Below are 17,744 nucleotides of genomic sequence, written 5' to 3' on the forward strand. Positions count from 1 at the left end.
GCCAACCAATGAAATTTCCTCCATCCTAGATATCTCTTCCACACTTCTTTTTATTTCCTCTACTATGATGTTCTCAGACAGTTGAGGGATCTTCCTTCCTTCCTTCCTTCCTTCCTTCCTTCCTTCCTTCCTTCCTTCCTTCCTTCCTTCATTCCTTCCTTCCTTCCTTCTTTCCTTCCTTCCTTCCTTCCCTTTCCCTCCTTCCCTCCTTCCCTCCTTCCCTCCTTCCCTCCTTCCCTCCTTTCTTCCTTTCTTCCTTTCTTCCTTTTTATTTTTTGAGACAGGGTCACACTCTGTCACTAGGATGGAAGGCAATGGCACAATCCAAGTAGCTGTGACCACAGGCATGCACCACCACACCCGGATAATTTTTAAATTTTTTTGTAAAGACAAGGTATATTATGTTGCCCAGGCTGGACTCAAACTCCTGGGCTCAAGTGATTGTCCAACCTCAGCCTTCCAAAGTGCTGGGATTACAGGCGTGAACCACTGTCCTAGGCCAACTGGGGAAATCTTAACACATTGCCCATAAAACTGTGGGGGACACTGCACACTTTGCAGGTACTGCTGTCTGTCAACTGGCAATCAGTGGTCGAAACAAACAGCTAAAAAGTCAAAGTCTGACCCATTCATTAATTATTTTCTTACTAGTCATTGTTTTTGGTTTTGTTTTTTTACTTTATGTCATTATCTAAAAATATTTCAAAATCCTTGAAATGAATTAAAATAGGGAGAGTTTTACCTTTACCCTGTGTCATGTAATTCTGCCCTATTTCACATGTTTTTGACCCCATGCTGCAGCTGTGGATGCCAGTCTTGTTCAACTTCACACCACTCTTTTTGCTAGGCACTGCCTGGCCAACCCCACAACCAGACCTGAGGCTTTCCAGCCTGAGCCATGTACTCCTTGGGAGTGGGGGAATGGACTGACAGGTAGGGTTAACTTGTTCTGATTCATTGATGTACTGAATGTTGCCATCCCAGAGTTGGCCTCCTACAGAGATCCAGAGAAACTTGGTCAGCTGAGTCAAGTGTTGAAGGCAAGCAGTGTGGGCAGATTGCTGAGGTTATGACCACCAGGCCTGGAATGAGCCCCTGATTAGATCAGGTTGGAATAGATGCTTTTCCAGTCATGAAGCTTAAAAACCCTCCAGGCTTTGGCCAGGTCTCTTTCCCCAAGTCTGACTTCTGACCCTGCTAGATCCTTATGTACCGCCTAGAATGTAATGAATAGTAGTGGGGCATCCACTTCTTTTCCATGAGTTTCTCATAATAAACACCCTTCCAGATAGCCTGGTGTGAGCCTTCAGGTCATTAGCTTCAGTTGCCTCAACAAAAGACTGTTTTAGTTTCAAAGATTTTGAAATATTTTTAGATAGTGACATAAAGTCAAAAAACAGTGGACAGTAAGAAAATAATTAACGACGGGTCAAGCTTTGAATCCGCTGGTGAAAAAAGAATGAGCTAAACACATGATCAGTTCTTGTTTTTGAGTCTTTGTTTTCAAGCTGTAAAAAGCTCTATTTATCGCCTAGTGATTAAAATGAGCATCCTCACTTGTTAATCTTCCTGTCAAGGATTTCTCTGATGATTTTCTTGAAAATGAAGTGTACCCCAGATTTCAGTTTGGCTTCAGTTTTGTCGTGTTTACTTGTGTTTTCTATCTTTAACACTTGCAGAGAATATCACTAATACAGTCACTTTAGGTCCCAGGAAGCCTTGCAGCAATCTCTTTGGTTCCTCGCAGAACGCAGGTGTGACTGGAGCAAGGCAGCTGGATAAAGAGCTAAGTGGAGTCGTGGCCAAGCCAAGCTGGTCGTGGTTGCATATGTTTAGGAATCATGGTTTATCTGGAATCCAGGGGGATAACATTGTAGGGTGAAGGAAAAAAAAAAACAAAAACCCAAACTCCAGAGGTAAAGTAAAACTGGAAAGAGGTTATTCAGATGTTATCAATGAGAAAACCAAGAAGAAAGTTGAGGTGTGGACTGCTTCAGATAGAACTTGGACAGTTTTCTGCTATCACCGTTCCTAACAAATTTGATTGGCCTTATCAATAGCCACTCTGTCCATGAATCATTGCTCCCTGAATATCTCCACAGTCAGGCCTCTGTAAGGGTGGAGAGTGGATGTTGTATGGATGCAGAAACCAGATCTAAAATGGTATGCTGTTTACTTAATGTTGATCTCAGCAGTAGCCACATGTAAAACTACAGCCAGAGAGATGAGGAGACTCAGCAGCAGACAGAAAGCAGAGCCCAGAACACAGAGGAGGGCCTCGGGAGAGTTGCAGCAAGCCAAAGGCAGAGGCCCACGGAAACCTCCTTTATGACACTCTGTTCTCTGGGATGCTTTGGATACAAGATAGAAAGCCAAGGACCCATCTATATAAGGAGGAAAAGATAGTGTGGTAGGCTGAATAACGCCTTCTCAAAGATGTCCGTTTTCTAATCCCCAGAGCCTGTAAATATGTGACTTTCCAGGGCAGCAGGTACTTTGCGAATGTGACTTAGTAAGGGATCTCGAGATGGGGGGGATTATTCTGGTGGGTCCAACAAATCACAGCATCCTTATAGGAGGGAGAGGACACATGGAGTTAGAGGAGATGTGACAAAGAAAGCAGAGATCAGAGAGGGAGAAAGAGAGATTCAACATGCTAAGCTGCTTGTTTTGATGATGAAAGAAGGAGACCACGGGCCAAGGAATGCAGGTGGCCCCTAGGAACTGGAAAAGGCAAGGAAACAGCTTCTCTCCTAAGCCTCTGAAAGGAACATAGACTTGTTGACACCTTGATTTTAGCACAATGAGACCTATTTTGGACCTCCAGAACTATAATAATAAGTTGTATTGTTTTACGTCTCCAAGTTTATGGTAATTTTCCACAGCAGCAATGAGAAACTAATAAACAGAAATATGGCCATTCTTATAAATGTAGCTTGATAGGGTTCTATGTGGTCGTTGGTCGCATAGTAAAGACCTAAAAATTTTTAAAGGAAACCAATTGCAAATCTGAGATTGTGCCAACCTACAGAATTAGAGAACCAGTGCTTTAATATATTTACTCTGTCTAGAGGTTCAATTGGTCCTAGAAGCCAGTGAGACACTGAACAAGAAATTTGGAAATTAGTGGAACCATAGAAGAAGAATCAACTCTGTCATCTCATTCCTTGAGGTGTTCCTTTATAGTCATTCATTTATTCATTGATTCATAACACTCAGTGAACCAGACTGCTAAATGCTGGGGCCAGAGATGAGAAGACAACAGCTAAAATATTTGACCTCATGGAGCTGTGTGTTAAACTCCATAAAACAAGTGTGAACTCTTCTTCGTGAGGAATAGCTCTTCACTTTCTTTCTGCTTGAGAATCTACTGATGCTCAGTAGATGCCAAAAATGCACTCGAGCAAGGCAGATTCAATATGGTGAAAAAGGCAGGGTTTTAAAAAGTGGTTCCTGATGCTTATAATCCCTACAATGAAAACATGAAGATGAGCTATAGAATGATGTGAGTAAAATGCAAAATAACACACCCACACTTTTGAGAACCTTCGTCTTTCAGAGGCCCTGAAATCACAAAAGAGCCCTATGTTAGAAGGCACAGAGAAAAATACACTTCTGCTTTAAGCTGTAGGAAAAAGTATGGAGCTATATTAGGAGCTTTACCAAGCAGATTAAAGAAGACAGCTGCCAAACTTGAATCATGTGTGTAGACTTGAGATTCTAAAAATCGCTGGAGAATTATCTAGAAAGAATGGTCTGCCTCCAATTGTAGGTTGGATCTTAGAATTCAACATGAAGGAATGAAGAGGAAGAAATTAGAACAGGGTTTCTCCAAAAGGCTCCAAGGCAGGATGTCCAATCTTTTGGCTTCCCTGGGCCTCATTGGAAGAAGAATTCTCTTGGGTCACACATAAAATACTCTAACGCTAATGATAGCTGATGAGCAAAAAGAAAACAAAAATCTCATAATATTTTAAGAAAGTTTACGAATTTATGTTGGGCTGCATTCAAAGCCAAACAAATCCTGGTCCTCATGCATCACACTGGCCACAGGTTGGACAAGCTTGCTCTAAAGGAAGTGAACAACAGGGCAGAGCTAGGCAAACATTTTCTGTAAGAACTAGATAGCAAACATTATAGGCTTTGCAGGCCACAAGGTCTCTGTCACAACTAGCAATCTCTACCGTACTAGTGTGAAAGCAACTATAGATAATATGTAAATTAAAGGGTGTGACTATGTACCAATAAAACTTTATTTACAAAAAGAGGTAACAGGTCATATTTGGTCCACTGGCTATAGTTCACCAGTCTCTACAATAAGGTAGAGCTTCTCTTGCAATGAATTGAAAACCCAATGACATTTGTGGTACCATCCCTCCCTCCCATATCCATGGCAAAATTGCTATATGAAGTTGAGCAATTTACCTAACTTTTAGTAAGCCTCTGTTTTCGCATCTTGTAATAGTGTCTATATCATAGGATGGTTGTGAAGATTGAATGAAATGGTGAATTAAAACACCTAGTAACCTGCCTGGCCCCTAATAGATGGCACTATTGTTGTGGTCGTCATCTCCAACAACCAATTATTACAAACCGCTGTAACCAATTACTGTGCACTTTACACATCCACAGGGTCACTACCCATTGCCCTGCTCTGGCACTAAAGCTGAAACTTACATATCAGTGTTGCTCTTTGTCGTTCTTGAAACTATTCAAAATTCTAGCCGCCTCCTTTTCATCTCACACAAGTTGTTTTCTTGTCTTTTTAGCTAACTTTAAAAGCTTTGAAAAAGCAAAGTCATTGTATAATAGCCTAAGGAACACAGCAGGCTATTACCAGCATTCTAAGAGTTTAGTTCTGATTTAAAAATGAGAATGAGGTGGGGGAAAAACCTCAGCAGAATTACTCTGTGAGGGCGGAGAGAAGGTAAGCAAAGGAGCTATTTCCGGGAACTGAAGAGCAGAGCAAGACCTGTAGAAAGTTGGGGATTCAGAGACTGGGGAATTTCTGATAGTGAGAACAGCATCACAGGAGCTCATTCATCCTTTTGTATTTTCTATAGGCTTTAGGGTTCCTTCATGGAGACGCAGATACCACCAATCATTACGGATGGGACATACGCATGAACCGAGGGGGCAGATGCTGCCTTTAAAAATTATAAGTCTTCTGGGCAAGAAAAAGAAAACAACAGAATTTTTTCCTGATTACATACATACAATTCTCTTCTGGCCTCCTTGCATTTTTTTTCTTAAATCCAGGATTGGGTGTAGCTGCCCAAAAGAATAAGTCTGAACTCAGATATCAGTGGATGCCTTTTTGTTGTATGTGCCCAGAGCTCTTCCTCTTGTGGGAACTGCCTATTTCTCATACCACCATCAAGGGATGCACCAGGGGTGGAGTCAGAGCTGCCTTACAGCTGGACTAGAAATGCTGGAGCTTTATCTCTGGGGGAGCCTGGGTATCTGGTGTTTTACTCTTGGCCGGGATTAGGGTAGTAAGATTTATGATGTGTTGTCTCAAATCCCAAATTCTCCCAAAGGACACCTACTCCCACTCCCACAACACATTTAGTCTACTGCATTGTTCCTGAACCATGTGAGTAGTGTTCATTTTAAACTCAAACACTGCAAGGCACCTGCATACAGAAGTCTCAGAGGAGGACTTTGCTCACTCAGAGCAAAAGCAAAAAAGATCGTTTTCTTTGGTGCTTTCGCACCATCCCACATATGCAATGTTTTCATTCCTGATGGTGTTAATATTTTCCAGTTTCCGGGGGGGTACATTATTAGACTCATGAATTATCTTATAAATAAATAAAGTGAAATGTTCAACTTCACTAGAAACCATGCAGAAGAAAGTTAATTTCCTACTAAAAAATAGTTTGGGTGGGGACATGAAGACAGAGAAATTCGAACATTTCTGATAGAAAGCTAAATTGATAACAAACAGTTTAGAAAACAATTTAGAGATACCTAGTAAAGCTGAAGATGAAAAGCACAAACCCTCTGAGTCTGCAGTTTAAATTCTAGGATGTTCCCCAGAAAACACATTCACACAGGTGCACAAAGATGTTTGCTGGAGCAACCTTTATAATCACAAAAACATGGTAACCAACGGAGCATGGGCTAAAGTTATTCATGCAACAAATATGACAAATTATTTAACTTGAATAAACTGCAGCTGTGCCTGTCAACATAAGCAAAACTCAAGGAAAGATACCTGGGGAGAGAAAAGATAATGTAAATGAATGTGAACTTTGTGACATCACTTACAAAACAGTTAAGGTCTCCAAATGTGGTATGGTATCCATAACAGTCTATGTCCAATAATGTAGATATATGTGTTAGGATAATATCTATAAAAAATTCAGAATAGTAATTATTTCAACATAAAGATGCAGAGTAAAAAACGATGGGAGTTGGGTTTTGGACAGATACCACAAAATGCTAATATAAGCTAAATGTTAGTAGTGATGGGTATATAGTTGTCCAATATGATATTTTCTGTAGTTTTATGTTTGAAAACTTTTATTAAAGATGTATATATATGTGTGTGTGTGTGTGTGTGTATCAGCATATCACTTTTATTTATTAAATATTAAATGAATAAAAAACAGATATATACAATTGATCCTTGAACAACATGGGTTTGACTTACATGTGGAGTTTTTTCAACAAAAGCTACACTGAGTGTGCCTGCCTCTCCTGACTCACCTTCCTCCTCCTCCACCTCTTCCATCTCTGCCACTGCTGAGACAGAAAGATCAACCCCTCCACTTCCTCTTCACTTCAGCCTACTCATCGTGAAGGTGGTGATGAACGTGAAGACGTTTATCAACATTCACTACCACTTAATGAAGAGGAAATATATTTTCTCTTCCTTAATCATTTTCTTAATAACATTTTCTTTTCCCTCACTTTATTGTACAGATACAGTATGTAATACATATAGCATACAAAATATGTGTTAACTGACTGTTTTTGTTATTAGCAAAACTTTCAGTCAACAGTAGGCTATTAGTAGTTAAATGTGGTGAGTCACAGTTACATGCAGATTTTTGACTGAATGAAAGGCCAATGCCTCTAACCCCAGAATTGTTCAAGGGTCAACTGTGTATATGTAAATGAGAGCTGATATATGCTGTTACACAGAGAGACATTAAGACACAAGATGTGAAAAGCAATAGCCATCCTGGGTCCCACACATTCCTCCAGTTCCTCTTTGGTCTATTCCTGGCATGCATTCTGGAACTTAGATTACAAAGGATATCCTAATTATGACTCTAAAACTCTCTTTTTTGTTTTCTTAAACTGGATTGAGTTGAATTTATGTTAATGGCAATTATAAGAAAAGGCCACTAAAGTAATCTTTGAGAGCCTTGGTGATTTTAGAGATTTTATGTGTGTGTCATTTCCCTTTATTTTAAAAATAAAATTAGAAAAAATACAAAGCTGCCTGGAGCAAGATGGCCGAATAGGAGCAGCTCCAGCCTCCAGTTCCCAGCACAAGTGACACAGAGGACGGGTGATTTCTGCATTTTCAACTGAGGTACTGGGTTCATCTCACTGGGGAGTGCCGGACAATCAGTGCTGGTCAGCTGATGCTGCCTGACCAGCGAGAGCTGAAGCAGGGCAAGCCATCTCCTCACCTGGGAAGCGCCAGGGGGAAGAGTATCCCTTTTGCTAGCGAAGGGAAACTGCGACACACAACACCTGGAAAATCGGGTAACTCCCACCCTAATACTGCGCTTTACCAAGGGTCTTAGCAAACGGCATACCAGGAGATTATATGCCACACCTGGATGGAAGGGTCCCACACCCATGGAGCCTCCCTCCTTGCTAGCACAGCAGTCTGAGATCTAACTGCAAGGCAGCAGCGAGGCTGGGGGAGAGTTGCCCGCCATTGCTGAGGCTTAAGTAGGTAAACAAAGCCCCCGGGGAAACTCGAACTGGGTGGAGCCCACCGCAGCTCAAGGGGGCCTACCTGTCTCTGTAGACTCCATCTCTGGGGACAGGGCATAGCTAAACAAAAAGCAGCAGAAACCTTGGCAGAGGTAAATGACCCTGTCTGACAGCTTTGAAGAGAGCAGTGGATCTCCCAGCACGGAGGCCGAGATCTGAGAATGGACAGACTGCCTGCTCAAGTGGGTCCCTGACCCCTGAGTAGCCTAACTGGGAGACATCCCCCAGTAGGTGCAGACCAACACCTCACACCTAACACGGCAGGGTACGCCCCTGAGACAAAGCTTCCAGAGCAAGAATCAGACAGCAACACTCGCTGTTCAGCAATATTCTATCTTCTGTAGCCTCTGCTGCTGATACCCAGGCAAACAGGGTCTGGTGTGGTCCTCAAGCAAACTCCAACAGACCTACAGCTGAGGGTCCTGACTGTTAGAAGTAAAACTAACAAACAGAAAGGACACCCACACCAAAACCCCATCAGTTCATCACCATCATCAAAGACCAAAGGCAGATAAAACCACAAAGATGGGAAAAAAGCAGGGCAGAAAAGCTGGAAATTCAAAAATCAAAGCACATCTGCCCCTCCAAAAGAATGCAGCTCATTGCCAGCAATGGATCAAAGCTGGACGGAGAATGACTTTGATGAGTTGAGAGAAGAAGGCTTCAGTCGATCAAACTTCTCAGAGCTAAAGGAGGAACTACGTAACCAGCGCAAAGAAACTAAAAATCTTGAAAAAAGAATGGAATAATGCATAACTAGAATAATCAATGCAGAGAAGGCTATAAATGAACTGACAGAGATGAAAACCATGACACGAGAAATGTGTGACAAATGCACAAGCTTCAGTAACCAACTCCATCAACTGGAAGAAAGAGTATCAATGATTGAAGATCAAATGAATGAAGCGAAGCGAGAAGAGAAGTCTGGAGAAAAAAGAGGAAAAAGAAATGAACAAAGCCTCCAAGAAACATGGGATTATGTGAAAAGACCAAATCTACATCTGATTGGTGTGCCTGAAAGTGAGGTGGAAAATGGAACCAAGCTGGAAAACACTCTGCAGGATATCATCCAGGAGAACGTCCCCAACCTAGTAAGGTAGGCCAACATTCAAATTCAGGAAATACAGAGAACGCCACAAAGATACTCCTCGAGAAGAGCAACTCCAAGACACATAATTGTCAGATTTACCAAAGTTGAAATGAAGGAAAAAATGTTAAGGGCAGCCAGAGAGACAGGTCGGGTTACCCACAAAGGGAAGCCCATCAGACTAACAGCAGATCTCTCGGAGTGGTAAGGATATATAAAATCTGCTCTCCTATCAAATTTCAAGGAAATGCAGTGTTATTTACTATATATAGCATTAACTATTAACTCTAGTCACCATGCTGCACATTAGGTTCCCAAAGCATTGTCATCTTATAACTGAAAGTTTTTCCCTTTGACCAACATCTCTCATCTCCCTCTCACCACACCCTTGGCCCAGCTGCTGGAATCCACCATTTTACTCTCTGCTACTGCATTTGACTTTTTTAGATTCCACATATAAGTTAGATTGTACGGTACTTGTCTTTCTATATCTGACTTATGTCACTTAGTATAATGTCCTACAGCTTCACCCATGTCATCTCAGATGCTGAGATTTCCTTTTTTTAATGGCAAACATCCCGTTGTACATATATACACCAAATTTTATTTATTTATTCAGCAACCGATGGGCATTTAAGTTGATTCCATAGCTTGGCTATTGTGAATAATGCTACTGAACATGGCAGGTGGTGGTGCAGGTATCTCTTTGAGGTACGGATTTCATTTCCTTTGGATACATACCCAGAAGTCAAATTGCTGGGTCATAGTTCTATTTTTCATTTTTGGAGGAATATCTACACTGTTTTTCATAGTGATTGCAATAATTTACATTCGCACCAGCAGTGTGCAAGGATTCCCTTTTCTCCATACCCTGACCAATATTTGTTATCTTCTTTTTATAATAGCCATTTTTTCAGGTGTGAGGTGATGTCTCAATATAGTTTTATTTACATTTCCCTGATAATTAGTTATATTGAGCACTTTCTTTCCTCTGTCTTCTTTTGAGAAATGTCTGTTCAGGTCCTTTGATCAGTTTTAAATCAGGTTATATGTTTTTTTCTGTTTGGTTTGTAAGTTCTTTATATATCTTGAGTATTAACCCCTTATCAGATCTATGATTTGCCAATATTTTCTCCCACTCTATAGGTTGTCTTCATTTCTTGATTGTTTCCTGTACTATGCAGAATCTTTTTAGTTTGATGTAGTCTCATTTTTTTATTTTTGCTTTTGTTGCCTATGCTTTTCATGTCATATCTAAAAAATTATTGCCAAGACCACTGTCAAGGAGATTTTCCATGTTTTCTTCTGAGAGTTTTATGGGTTTTTATATTTTTAATCCATTCTGAGTTGTTTTTTGTGTAAGATGTAAAATGAGGGTTTATTTTATTCTTTTGCATGTGGATAGCCACTTTTCACAACATCAATTATTGAAGAGATTATCATTTCCTTATTGTGTATTTTTTGCACCCTTATCAAATATTAGTTGATCATATATGTGTGGTTTTATTTCTGTTCTCTCTATTCTGTTCCATTGGTCTAAGCATCTGTTTTTATGCCAGTACCATATTGTTTTGATTACTGCAGTTTTGTAATATAGTTTGAAATCAGAGCGTATAAAACCTCCGCTTTGTTCTTTTTTCTTAAAGATTGCGTTAGCTATTTGGTATCTTTTGTGGGTCCATAGGAATTTTAGGATTTTTTTTTTGTATTTCTGTGAAAAATGCCATTTGGATCTTGATAGAGTTTGTAGTGATTCTGTAGATCACTTTGGGTAACATGAAGAATTCTTGCTTTCCTGCATCTTCCAAGTATCCTGATCATGCCAGCATCCCTGTTGTGGTAATATAGCCTTTGAGGCCATTTATATCACCTTGGGTTTTGTGTGCATGGTTCCAAGGAGCATAAAGGATAAGTTGAAGACTTGGAGATACAAACACAATATAGAAGCCAATAGTATTTCCAAGCAGGCAGGAGTCAGCTATACCAAAAGCAAAAGTAAGAAGTATCAGCTATGGGATCTACAGACAGAATTTTCTCCTCTCCCCTGTCTGGATAATAGTATCTCCAACCAGGCAGGAGCCAGCTATAGCAAAAGCAAAAGTCAGAAGTATCATATGGAATCTATGGACAGGCAGAATCAAGTGCCTACCTGACCAAGACCCCCCATTCACCACATCATTGGTGTTTCTCTTTGACCAGATGCAAGGTTAAGTCCCCTTCAACTTCCTACGAAACCAAGTCCTATAAGAGTATCAGATTTTGTGCCAGCTTCAGCTCTAGGTGATAACACAACCTCTAAATTATTATCACTCAGCTCATTATTCAGGGCAATTTCCTCAGGAGAAACAAGCCTGTCTGAGATGGCACATGTGCTCCTTTATCCTCCAATGTCTTTTTGGTCAGATTGTCTTCTTAAAACTTTTACCTCCACCTCCTGAGTGCCACTGTATTACAATCCTGCTTCCTTAGGCTTCCATCCGATAAGGTCATAACAATAGACATGCTTTAGTGTGTGCCTTCGAATTGGATATTTCTGTTCTCAGTATAGGATATGAATATCAGATTCTCAAAGTAATTTTTATTCTCTATATATAGCCAGTATTTTTCTTTAAAAAAAAAAAAAAACACAACTTTTAGTTTAGATACAGAGGGCACATGTGCAGGTTTGTTACATGGGAACATAACATGATGCTGAGGTTTGCGGTATGGATCGCTCACCCAGGTAGTGAGCATAGTACCCAATAGGTAGTTTATCAACTCACACCCCCTCCTTCCATTCTCCCTCTAGTAGGCCACAGTGTCAACTCTTCCAGTATTTATGTCCACGTTTGCTCAATGTTTAGCTCCCTCTTATAAGTGAGAACATGTAGTATTTGGTTTTCTGTTCCTGCATTCATTTGTTTAAGATTATGACCTTTAACTGCATCCATGTTGCTGCAAAGGACATAATTTCATTATTTTTTATGGCTAAATAGTATTCCATGGGCTATAGGTACCACGTATTCTTTATCCCCTCTGCCACTGATGGGCACCTGGGTTGATCCCATGGCTTTGCTATTGTGAATCGTGCAGCAATGAGCATACAAGTTCATGTGTGTTTTTCGTAGAATGATTTATTTTCCTTTGGGTATAATGGAATTGCTGAGTCAACTGGCAGCTCTGTTTTAAGTTCTTTGAGAAATCTCCAAAATGCTTTCCACAGTGGCTCAATGAGATGGTATCTCATTGTGGTTTTGACTGACATTTCTCTAATGATTAGTGATGATGAGCATTCTTTCACATGTTCGTTGGCCACTCATATGTCTTCTTTTGAGAAGTGTCAGTTCATGTCCTTTATCCTACTTTCATTCAGAATGATTTCCCAATCTTGATTTTTAAGAAAAAAACTACTATTTTAGAATTTAACCTTTCTATTTTGTAGTTTTCTAATTTTCAATCCATGTCATTGTATTGTTGCCCTCTGTCCACAGCTGGGTTCAAGTAAATTTGTCACATCACTTGCATGCAACGCTATTTTAAAACACACTCCTCTTGGTTTCACATTTTTTCATTATTTTCAAAACATCTGCTGTGTTGGTTGTTTTCCCAAAACCAATGTGGGATTTTTGAAAATAATATTATTCAGTTTTTCTCATGTATATTACCCATATTTTGTGTGAATTATTTCAAATGGCTCATGCAACATGCATAAGGTGATTCTTGTAAAAATGTTTCTCTAAGTTGCTTCTCTGCAAATTGGAGGATAGGGAAAATGGAAGTATGGGCATACATCGTGGAAAGGACTGCAGTTTCATCACTGTCCCTCATTTAGGGGAAGTCCTTGGCCAACAATCAGGGAAGGAGATTGTACTTCTCCTTTCCTGCCCTAAACTTATTAATAGGTTAAATTTTAAAAGCAGTTAATGAATAAAATCCTAAAAGCTGCAAGAGAAAAACATGAGTCACAAGGGTTTTGACACTGTTCTTCTTCTTGTTTTCTTTGCTTTGCTTTTATTTATTTATTTATTTATTTATTTATTTATTTATTTATTTATTTTTGAGACCAAGTCTTGCTCTGTCACCCAGGCTGGGGTACAGTGGTGTGATCTCGGCTCACTGCAACCTCCGCCTCCTGGGTTCAAGTGATTCTTGAACACCACCACACCCGGCTACTTCTTTTTTGTATTTTTAGTAGAGATGGGGTTTTGCCATGTTGGTCAGGCTGATCTCGAACTCCTGACCTCAGGTGATCCACCTGCCTTTACGTAATTCTTCTTAATTTCAGATAATATTAAGTAAAAATCAGATATTACCTACACTGTGTTCTCATCCCTCTGCATACACGATTTCATTTCCTGAATAGTTCCACAAACCTAGCAGAACTGCAGACCTCACCATGCACAACAAGCATATCCCCAGCATTAGAGGGGGACAGAAGAGGTCTGTTTGCAGTCGGCCTTCCTGGTCACACTCAGGACGCTGCTCCTCCCTTCAAAATAACCTCTCTTCATCTTTACATCTTTAGTAATTCAGAGTGATTACACCCAGTTACAAATTTTCCTTCCTAAGTTGGGACACTGAAAGACTATCTGAAAGATAACAACATCAGTTCTCAAACAAAAGAATACAAATAGTACGAAGTAGCAAAGTGTATAAAAAGTCTTACAACACAGTAGGAGACAAAAAGAATGAAGACTACTTCATGTTGTCATTCCTTTGCTTTGTGTACATTGTATCTTGGAACTGGAATGACCCTAGAGTTGCCTCCTTTAGGGACAATTTATCAAATCAGTGCTTTTCTAGGTGAAGGAAAGGATGTGAATGTGTCTGTAGTCAAGAGTCTTGGCCAACTGAGGCAGGAGCACCAAGGACCTGCTGATGTATCCCACACCTGTTTTTCTTACAAATGTCTATAGCAGTTTTGAGTTGTCACATTGAATTCTTGCATTTTTACCAAGAAGAGTGCCAAATGCGTGTCATCTCATCTGGCAAAATTATGATCCCAGTAAAATAATGACATTTCGCTTGCAAACCACAAAGGTCTCGGTTTTCAGTTATGGGTACCCCAACAGTCCAGAGAACACCATTCACAAGTTATATTTCAACTGGTTACTAATTTATATAATATATTTGGTCTGGGATTGAGTTTGTTGAATTTCCAACTCTATAGATTCTTTATTTTTAATTATTTTTTTTTTACTTATCGCCAGACCTCAGTGTTTTATTTTAGCTTTATTCAGAATAAAGTTATCTAAAATCAAAGTGAATCCATTTTCTCCATCACTCATATGGTCCAAGAATAACGTTCTTGGCTTTAATCATCTGTGACGCAAACACTATGCAGTTGTATTAGGATGTACCTGTTTTTTCAACCAAAAATAAAGTGAGTACTATTAATTAGGAACCCCCTAGCTCAATAACTGTGTCCCTCATAAGGGCACTGACAGTAACGTCAGTTGTTTTAGGTAAATTGGCAAACAAAGTTTTTGACACATTGTTAGAATTTTTCAGCCTTTTCCTCCAACTGTCAGTGATTGATGAAAAGTCAGATATTTTCACAGTCCGCAATATGTAAGACTATAAACTTAATAAAATGAGTTAGCAGCATAGCAAGTCAGCTGACACTTCTGACAACCCCATCTTGACATTGTAAATTCTCAAGCATTTCTCACCATTTACTCTCATTTGACCCTCAGTGAATGAGATAACTTCAGTTGGCAGAATGTTGTACACTTTACCTTATTTGCCCTCTTGCTATTACAAATTCTTCTTCCTCTCTATACCTGATAATTAAAGTGACTCATTTTGAAACATTGATTTTTCTCTTTTCTGAGTCTCTAAAATAAATTTTTAGTATTATAATTGTGTATTCCCACAGATAGTTTTAGATCAGGTGGCTTTGGGGCTATTAATTTTTAAATTATCTAATTATTAAGTAATATTTTTTAACTAGCCTCATCCATCATAATAACAAAATGTTATCTGGCTTTGGCATTGTGTGCCATGTCTACAGCTGTACAGTTTTTTTTTCTTTCACAATTTTCATTCTCTTGAATATTCCACCCTGCTAAATAGAAACATTAAATTTATGTTTATATTCATATTTTGCTGGATGCATCTAATATACTTAATTAATATGTCCATGCAGCAATCACCCAAAGTGTTTTGTAATAAATGCAATTGATACCTGTCTATACCCTCTTGACCCTCACACAAAGTTCTCTCAACTGTGAGTCCCCTGAAAGTGGAGTCATCTCTTTCTCCTTCCATGTTATGACAGAAGTACTGGGAAATATAAGACTCCCTTGCCACCCAGGAGCAAACTCCAACAATACTTGATGGGAGTGGCCTGTAAACATCCCAACTCTCTACCTCATGGATGGGAAAACAGCCTGAGGCACATGTTAGACACTGACTCCCAGAATTCTCCAACTGGATTCAGATCTGATCACCAACAGCGGTACTGGCTTGATAATGTACCCTGCATTGGTTGCCTTCACATCCTTGGCTCACTTCCTTGGGTCCCTACGCCAGTCTTGAGATGATCTCCCAAAAAAAATACTTGATGTAAAATGTTTTCTCAAGGATTGATTCTGAGGCACCTAAATTTCTACAAATGGCTGAGTCTAACACTTGGCAATTGCTGTTCAGATTTGTGGGAAAGACAGGGAGATATACACTGCCATGAATCTCTCTTTAAAAATTTAATTTCAAAAGAGTCTATCTGCAGTGCCAATAAGTTGCCCACAGAACATTTAAAATTGGTTTCCACAGAGAATAATAAATTTTTCACAGAAAATTTAGGCTGAAGTTCACAATGTTTAGACATTGTACTGATTTAGTATAGTGGGAAAATCAGACAACCAGTCACCTGAATTGGTTGAAAAACTCAGGCAAAACAATATGCCTTATAGACCTAAGAACACCTAATGTAAGAAGAAACGTAGAGGCTCAGCATACAGCAAGAAATCCTAATTCTAAAATCTGGATCTGCTCATTGATCTTGAAGCTTTTACCTACTATAACTATTTTTTTAACCTACTAGAAGCTTTTACCTGCCAGAATGCCTTTTTCCAGAAGTTCCAAAAGAGAGGAAGTTTTTGTATTTTCTTCAACACTGACTTTGTATCTTGACTATATAAAGACATTTTTCTTACAGTCTTTTCCTTTCCTAAAAATTTTGGGCAGGTGTGGTGGCTCACACCTGTAATTCTGGTGGATTGAAAGACCAAGAAAGGGGATCGTTTCAGGCCAAGAGCTCAAGACCAGCCTCAGCAACATAGCAAGACCCCCATCTCTACAAGAAATTAAAATATTAGCTGAGCATGGTGGTACGCACCTGTATCTAGAAGATAGATAGATAGATAGATAGATAGATAGATAGATAGATAGATGTGTATGTACAGAAATATACATCTATCTCCCTCTCTCTCTCTGTCTCTCCTTCCCCCTCTCTCTCTCTATATATATATGTATATACTTATATATATATGGAGAAGATTTCAAAGAAATTCTACTTATTTTATTGCATGCATCTGAAAACATTGTTCTGAGAGTCCACAGGTGTCAGATTTCCAAAGGTTCCCAGGACACAAAGAAACTTCAAATCCTGCATTAATGTCAAAAAGTTTAGCTTGGACCAGCCACAGTGACTCACACTTGTAATCCCAGTACTTTGGGAGGCCAAGGCAGGCAGATCACTTAAGGTCAGGAATTCGAGACCAGCCTGGCCAACATTGTGAAATGTCATCTCTATTGAAAATACAAAAATTACCCTGGCATGGTGGTGGGTGCCTGTAGTCCCAGCTACTCAGGAAGCTGAGGCACGAAAATCACTTGAACCAGGGAGGCAAAGGTTGCAGTGAGCCGAGATCATACCACTGCACTCCAGCCTGGGCGACAGAGCAAGACTCCATCTTGGGAGGAAAAAAAAAGGAAATGTTAGATATCAAAACACTGAAACAGAAATGAAGAATGCCTTTAAACCCTAGAAGAAAATCTAGGCAATACGATTCAGAACATAGGCATGGGAGAAGATTTCATAATAAAAATGTCAAAAGCAATTGCAACAAAAGCAAAAATTGACAAATGGGATCTAATGAAACTAAAGAGCTTTTGCACAGCAAAAGAAACTATCGTTAGAGTGAACAGACAACCTACAGAATGGGATAAAATTTTTGTAATCTATAAATCTGACAAAAGTCTAATATGCAGAACCTACAAAGAACTTAAACATATTTACAAGAAAAAAAAAGAACAACCCCATCAAAAAGTGGGCAAAGGGCATGAACAGACACTTCTCAAAAGAAAACACTTATGTGGCCAACAGACATATGAAAAAAAGCTCAACATCACTGATAATTGGAGAAATACAACCACAATGAGATACCATCTCATGCCAGTCAGTATGGAGATTATTAAAAAGTCAAGAAACAGCAGATTCTGGCAAGGCTGCAGAGAAATCGAAATGCTTTTACACCGTTGGTGGGAATGTAAATTAGTTCAATCATTGTGGAAGACAGTATGCTGATTCCTCAAAGACCTAGAACCAGAAATACCATTTGACCCAGCAATCCTATTACTGGGTATATACTCAAAGGAATATAAATCATTCCATCATAAAGATACATGCACATGTTTGTTCATTGCAGCACTATTCACAATCGCAAAGACATGTAATCAACCCAAATGCCCATCAATGACAGATTGGATAAAG

The sequence above is a fragment of the Macaca thibetana genome, chromosome 18 (assembly GCF_024542745.1).
Source record: "Macaca thibetana thibetana isolate TM-01 chromosome 18, ASM2454274v1, whole genome shotgun sequence".
NCBI classification, from domain to species: domain Eukaryota; kingdom Metazoa; phylum Chordata; class Mammalia; order Primates; family Cercopithecidae; genus Macaca; species Macaca thibetana.